The sequence below is a fragment of the Danio aesculapii genome, chromosome 7 (genome assembly GCF_903798145.1).
Source record: "Danio aesculapii chromosome 7, fDanAes4.1, whole genome shotgun sequence".
NCBI lineage: Eukaryota > Metazoa > Chordata > Actinopteri > Cypriniformes > Danionidae > Danio > Danio aesculapii.
In genome coordinates this window covers 72,230,538-72,238,037 of record NC_079441.1, presented here as the reverse complement: position 1 = coordinate 72,238,037, position 7,500 = coordinate 72,230,538, and the positions used below count along the sequence as shown (strand labels likewise).

The window sequence follows — 7,500 nt, the reverse complement described above, 5'->3', positions numbered from 1 at the left end:
GGTGGATTTACTCTAGAACAGCAGGTGCGAATGGCACTCGCGGTTGAAATTTGAGATCTGAAAAAGCGTACACATCGGCCTCTGGTGGACTTACATGAGAACAGGAGGCACGAATGGCACCCGCGAGAGAAATTTGAGATCTGAAAAAGCGTACACAGCGGCCTCTGGTGGATTTACTCTAGAACAGCAGGTGCGAATGGCACTCGTGAGAGAAATTTGAGGTCTGAAAAAGCATACACAGCGGCCTCTGGTGGACTTACATGAGAACAGCCGGTGCGAATGGCACTCGTGAGAGAAATTTGAGATCTGAAAAAGCATACACATCGGCCTCTTGTGGATTTACTCTAGAACAGCAGGTGCGAATGGCACTCGTGAGAGAAATTTGAGATCTGAAAAAGCGTACACAGCGGCCTCTGGTGGATTCACGAAACGCATACCTCCTGGGTCGCATTTGCAGATCTCCAGAAATGTATACAGGGGTACGTATCCATAATGAGCCTGGGTTACATACCTGAGTGATTCAAGGCGCACACACACAGAAAAACACACACAGAATATAATGAGCATGCATGCTGTTGTTGTGTTTGAGTAAGTATCAGCTGTTATGATGTTAATCTTGCATTAACTGTGCTATGGCACGCTTTCACACTGTTTTAAATCTTCATCTCAGATGATTAGTGAAATCTCTTACAAGACAAATATTTGTGGATAAGACGGCGCTTTATTAGTGATGGCGGATGAGCAGGCCAGATGTAGAGGTGTTGTGTGTGTGTGTGTGTGTGTGTGTGTGTTTAAGTGTGTGCACGCTGGCAGCCATTCTGTCTGAAGTATGTGAGTTATGCAGGGGAGGAACAGAGGAATGGAGATTATCAAACCCAGCAGCTGCAGCAGCGTTCACTCACAGCAGAGCGTATCACTACCGAAAACCTAAAACCTTTAACGATTTAGCGTAAAACCTCCGATGTCAGTCGAACACTTACAAACACACCAAACAGAGAGGCAGAAAACCTTTAAGCGCACTTAACTGGATTGAATGTGCGCTTGGAGTTGAAATCTCTCAAGTACATTAACAATAACTACTAGAAGATAAACACACGTTGGTACCCTTTTTTTAAATAAGTGGTAAACCCTTTATCGTCACATTATCTGTGTGGTATTTTGAGGTGAAACTTCACATACACACACTAGGGACTTCAGAGACTTATTGTAAAAAGGGGCATAATACAGGTAGGTCTACTTTAAGCCTGTCTTACTCTTAAAAAAAAACAAACAACACAAATATTGCTGTGGTTGCACATATACTCAATAAGAGGATGTTTACAGCTTGTTCAAACTCATTCATTCATTTTCCTTTAGCTTATTTTTTTAAATATATTTATTATCTGTTGTTTGTCCTGTGTCTGTAATTCTGTTTCACTGTAGAAGCTCTGTCACCAAAACAAATTCCTCGTATGTGTGAACACACCTGGCAATAAAGCTCTTTTTGATTCTGATTCTGATTCTTAGTCCCTTATTTATCAGGGGTCACCACAGTGGAATGAACCGTCAACTATTCCAGCATATGATTTACACAGCGGATGTCCTTAGTTTATACAATTCCACCCGGAGGACACCCACTCCAACATGGAAACTCCACACAGAAATGCCAACTGAACTAGCCGGGACTCGAACAGCGACCTTCTTGCTGTGAGGCCACAGTGCTAACCACTGAGCCAGCGTGCCGCTTGCTTGTTCAGACTACTTATTTAAAATGAGCTGAATCAAAACACTTCTTTGGGAAAACTTAATTGTTTATGTTTAATCCACTTAAATTTGTAAAAACTAACTAGTTAACTTAATGGATTTGTGTTGGGACAACTTTTTTTTTGCTTGTTTATTTAACAGGGACATTACTCTTGGCATTGTTATACAAAGATAACCGATGTTGCATACATAGGGCATATAGCATGAAGCTAATTTGCAGCCCTCGTCCCTGGTTAGGCTTTACATAAAAAATAAACAATAATAAAAGTGACTTACAAATGAGGACAAGGAAGCAATTTACACATCTATTAGAGCAGCAGTGAATAAGTGCTATTCAGCTTATTCTCCGCGTACGAGCAGGCGCAGCCATTTGAATCATTTTAACTCGAAACTTCCGGTCTCGTTCACTTCCATTCATTTTTAAGTGAAGTTTTCAAACTAGTTTCGAGAGGAGCACGTGATATGATTGACTGCAGCTGGCCACTCATCTACATTCACTAGTTAGCCAATCAGATTAACCCCAACTCACTATAAGTAGCCTAGCTAGAACTACTCTCTTATCTTCGTTTTCCGAAGAAACCCCCCATCCACCCCTTCTCCTCCTTTTTTCTTTTACCACGGGGAGCTCTCGAGAACCACCTGATCTCGTACTCCCCTCATATGCTCTATGGACCAGGCGGGAGCCCTGGGCTCACCTATCTCCGAGCTCAGGGTTCTCTCCCGGGACAGCATGCCAAACTTGCTAACAGTTGTCAAACAATATGTAAGTGTGAACTCTTGAAATGTTAAAAACAGCTCGTTTTGCTGCTTGGTGTTACAAACTGATATTTTCTTATTATATTATTCTACTTTGTCTGTATCATCGTGTAAACACTTGTTTGTAGAGTAAGTAGTTTGACCATTTTCTTCCGTTTATTATTCCTAGTCATTTCTCCCATAGGCAGCTGAATCGGAAGTTCTAAAACAATCGCAAAAATATGCGCACTTCCGCATTGAAGAATAAGGTCAATAGGCAAGTTTCAGGTGTGTAAAGTCTAAGAAGCAAAGCATTTGTAATGTTTATTTATTTATTTTATTTATTTTTGAGAGAGAGTACAGAGTATAGCCAGAGAGGCAGTTGCAGATTAGGAAGGAAACAAACAAGTATAAAACACAATACAACAAACATGTACAAAATATATACAGATCCACAAATATAAAATGCAAGTCAGTCTGCATAAAGGCTAATGTAAACCTGACTAACCTGAAAGAGTAATACTTAATGCTCACATTGCTGTAAAGATTTCAACCATTCAGCTTTACAGAAAAAAACTGAGAGTTCTGATTGTAACTTTAAATCAACAGGCATGGCATTCCATAGATGTGAACCTTTCAGCGGATTCTACAATTCCCACTTACTGCCCCACTAGTCTTCGCCCCCTCAGTGCTGAATTTATGTACCAACTCACAGACTACTTTAGGGGCACGAGCATGTATACACTTAAACATGGTTTTTAAAAAAACATCAAAACTTAACAAGTTATACTTTTTAAGAATTTGACAATGGTGCCATTTTACTGGTGTCTGATCCATTACTTTTCAAGTTTGTTTGTAAAGTGACATTACAGGCTTAACTGGCTGAGTTGCTTGACCCCAGACTATTGCACAATAGGACATACGTGATAATATCATAGCATGCACAAACATTTGCGCTGCTTTAAGAGAAGGTCTTATCTGGAGCTGCACAATTAATCGAAAAAAGACCGCGATCTCGATTCGTCTTTATTTTAAGCAAAAAAAAATCGCGATTTTCATTTTAGCCAGAATCGTGCAGCTCTAGTCGTATCATACGAAAGCAGTTTAAAGGAATTGTGTGTAACCCAGCATTACAGTGTACACTGTAAAATGTGATTAGCTACTTAAAGTTAATCTAAAGAATATTTTTGGTGCTCGTTTAAACTACTTATTTCATGAGTTCACACTTGGAAATTGCTTAACGGTGTTAGCAGGATTTGCATGCTGTCCTGGAAGAGAACCCTGAGATCATATTATGATATAATATAGAGATAATTGAGCCCAGGGCTCCCGCCTGGTCAATAAGCATAAAAGGGGGCCCTAGATAGGTCTCAAGAGCTCCCCCTCTTTATTCTCTAATTCCACCTGGGGATACTCTTCCCGAGGCACTCAGACTATACAGAGTCACTGATTCGATCCAAGACCAACGACGAGATGATCCCAAGGTTTCCATAATCCTGGACCAGGCCGTATCCTGAGCAGCTACTGTGGTGGTCATGGAGGAGTGGAGAACATGAGACTGATTCCTGTGACGCTCCAGAGACAGACGAGTCTTCGCTGAGGCCAGCTTCCAGGCTCCGCCACTGAGACTGCAGCTCTGCACAAGACGTTTGGCCAGCGGAGAAATTAAAATGGTCGTGCCCAACTGAGCCTGGTTTCTCTCAAGGTTTTTTTTCTTCACTTTCGCCAATTAGTGAAGTTTTTTTTCCCTCTCCGCTGTCGCCACTGGCTTGCATGGTTCAGGATCTGTAGAGCTGCGCATCGTTGGATTTGCTCTTCAGTGTTTGGACTCTCAGTAGTGATTATTAACCACACTGAACTGAGCTCAACTGAACTTAAACACTGAAAACTGAACTACACTGTTCCAATTTACTATGATCTTCTATGTGAAGCTGCTTTGACACAGTCTACATTGTAAAAGCGCTTCACAAATAAAGGTGAATTGAATTGAATTAGTAAAGGAGGAAAAGGAAGGAGGGATTCTTCCAAAACAAACAGTAGGGTGAAATCAGTCTATTTATTGTAGGCCTGGATCAATCTGATTGGAATATTCCTGATTACAGATGAGAGACCAGCTGCAATCAATCATATCACGCACTCCTCTGGAAATGAGTTAATAAAACTTCACTTAAAATGAGTTGAGACAACACAATTCTTCAGGGTTTTTCAGGACATGAAGGGATTGTGTGGAACCCAACATTGTTTACAGTGCAGGTTTGTGTATTACAGTGAAGTAAACATCATGCTTGCATTATTAGCGCAAACTCCTTCAAAAACCTGAGAAGAGCTTCTCTCGCTCTGTTTGCTCTGCATTGCATTGTTGTGTATGCCAACTTCTGCTATGGCTGCCAGAATGCAGGAGCGAAAGAGAGAGAGGGAGAGACGCGAGTTCAAGTGTGAAGTGGAGCTGAAGTAATTTCTGAAATGCGGAGCAGCCAAACTGGAGGCCTAATCCTCTTACACGGGGAGACTAACAAACAGAGCTGACAGAGTTTTAGCGCTCGCTCAAAGCTTGTGCACGATCAGCAAGCGAGCCCAGAGTCTCCGCACTTAATCTGAAGGGCTTCTGGAAGACGTTTATGAACGTCGGCGTTTACTGCCGCACACTCGAGTGGCCGTAATAAAACCTGCAGAAAGAGTCACGCTGACCCCTCCTGCTGGAGTTTGTTAAAGGGACGCTTCACTAAAACTGATTAAAAACATTTTAGTGAACGTGCACATCTGAAGTGTGCTTTTTAAGGCCTTGCAGCTTTTTATAATATGTTAATGATGTGTTTATTGGTCATGCATGCATGTCAAGTGTGTGTTTACACTGAAAAATCTATGGAAAGGTGCACATTGAAATGGAAATGCATGTTTTTTGAGAATGGCCCCTAAGAACACTGGCAAGCGCACTTTTTAATTCTATATTATAATATCATATATAATATATTTTTAAGAGCATTGTCGCCTCACAGCAAGAAGGATCTTTGGTTCAAGTCCCTGCTGTGCCAGCTGGCGTATCTGTGTGGAGTTTGCATGTTCTCCCCGTGTTGGTGTGGGTTTCCTCCTGGTGCTCCGGTTTCCCCCACAGTGCTATATGAGGAATTGAATAAGCTAAATTAGCCGTAGTGTATGAGTGTATGAGTGTGTGTGCGTGTGTGTGTGTGTGTGTATGAGTGCATGTGTGTGAATGAGTGTGTATATAGGTGTTTTCTAGTACTGGGTTGCAGCTGGAAGGGTATCTGCTGCGTAAAACATATGCTGGAATAGTTGGCGGTTCATACCGCTGTGAGGACCACTGATAAAAAAGGGACTATGCCTGAATGAATGAATGAATATTGTTTGATGCACTGACTAACATACTAAAGTCCATGATTGTAATTTTTTATTGTAGTATGTTAATCAACTTAGCATTTAAACATAATAAATTTAAGGCCAGGGTGCCGCAGTGGCGCAGTAGGTAGTGCTGTCGCCTCTTAGCAAGAAGGTCGCTGGTTCAAGCCTCGGCTGGGTCAGTTGGCGTTTCTGTGTGGAGTTTGCATGTTCTCCCTGCATCCGCGTGGGTCCAATTTCCCTCACAGTCCAAAGACATGCGGTACAGGTCAATTGGGTTGGCTAAATTGTCCGTAGTGTATGAGTGTGTATAAATGTTTCCCAGAGATGGGTTGCAGCTGCATGCTGGGTAAGTTGCCGGTTCATTCCACTGTGGCGACCCCAGATTAATAAAGCGACTAAGCTGAAAGGAAAATGAATGAATGAATATTTAAGGTTTCACACACAGGGTTTAGACTAACCCATGATCAGTCCTTAATTCAATTAGGACATTTAAGAGATTTTAATCAAATTAAATTCAAAAGTTCACACTGAGCTGATGATTAATTATAAGCTTGTTTGGGATGCTGTCCCGGGAGAGAGCCCTGAGCTCATAAGATCCTCGAGCCCGGGGCTCCCTCCCTTTCCAAAGGCGAGAGGGGAGTTTGAGCTCAGGTAGATCTCGATAACTCCCCCGCTGTAATAACCAATGAACAGCCAGTGATTGCTCTTGAGAGATAACCAGTTACTAGGAGCATGTCTATTGTGCCGGTTTGGATTAGTCAATTAACTTATGTTGCATGTTTTTTGGACGGTGGGAGGAAACCGGGGAACCCGGGGAAAACCCACGTGAGCACGGGGAGAAAATGCAAACTCTGCACAGAAATGTCTGCTGGTTTGGTAAAGTCTAGAACCAGAGACATTCTTGCTGTGAGGCAACAGTGCTAAGCACTGGGCCACCGTGTCACCCATCTAGGAAGAAGGAGGAGCAGGGGTGGATGGGGAAGATAGCGGTGGTACGTAACCCAGGGTATTTGTAGTAGCTTAGGAGTCGTCTGATTGGTGCATTGAGAATTGGATAATGCGGATCCAGCCGCTAGCAATCATAAGCACGTGATCCTCTCCAAATTAGTTTATAACTAAACTCCACTTAATTAAATTTGGTGTCCATCTTCATTCAAAGAAATGCTATGATATACCGTGATACTACGATATGCATTTAATATCAAATTAAACACAGAATAATCTGTAAAATTGCAATTAACAGGCAATAATATTACATTTCAAGAGTTCCCACTTAGATATGCTTGGCGTATAAAGCAGGTTTGGCATGCTGTCCCAGGAGAGAACCCTGAGCTCGGAGATATTTGAGCCCAGGGCTCCCGCCCGGTCGATAAGCATATCAGGAGATCCGAGATCAGGTAGGTCTCGAGAGCTCCCCCTTTAGAAAAGGGGAGAAGGGGGGATTCTTCCAAATGAAGATAGAAACAGTAGGGAGAAAATGATCCATTTATAGTAAACTAGGATCACTCTGATTGGATTATTACTGATTACAGATGAGTGGCCAGACGTGCTCAATCATATCACGTGCTCTTCTCAAAATTAGTTTATGAAACTTCACTTGGTGTACACTCAAATAAATTAAAGGATGTCATTTGTGTATCTTGTACTTTATTTGCATGGACAGCA

The 7,500-nt window shown here is 42.1% G+C and overlaps 1 protein-coding gene across 1 annotated transcript in view; it reads left to right on the top strand.

Moving 5' to 3' along the window:
• The window catches only part of LOC130232524 (multiple PDZ domain protein), a 123,738-nt gene that overhangs the window by 15,881 nt on the left and 100,357 nt on the right, over positions 1 to 7,500 (top strand).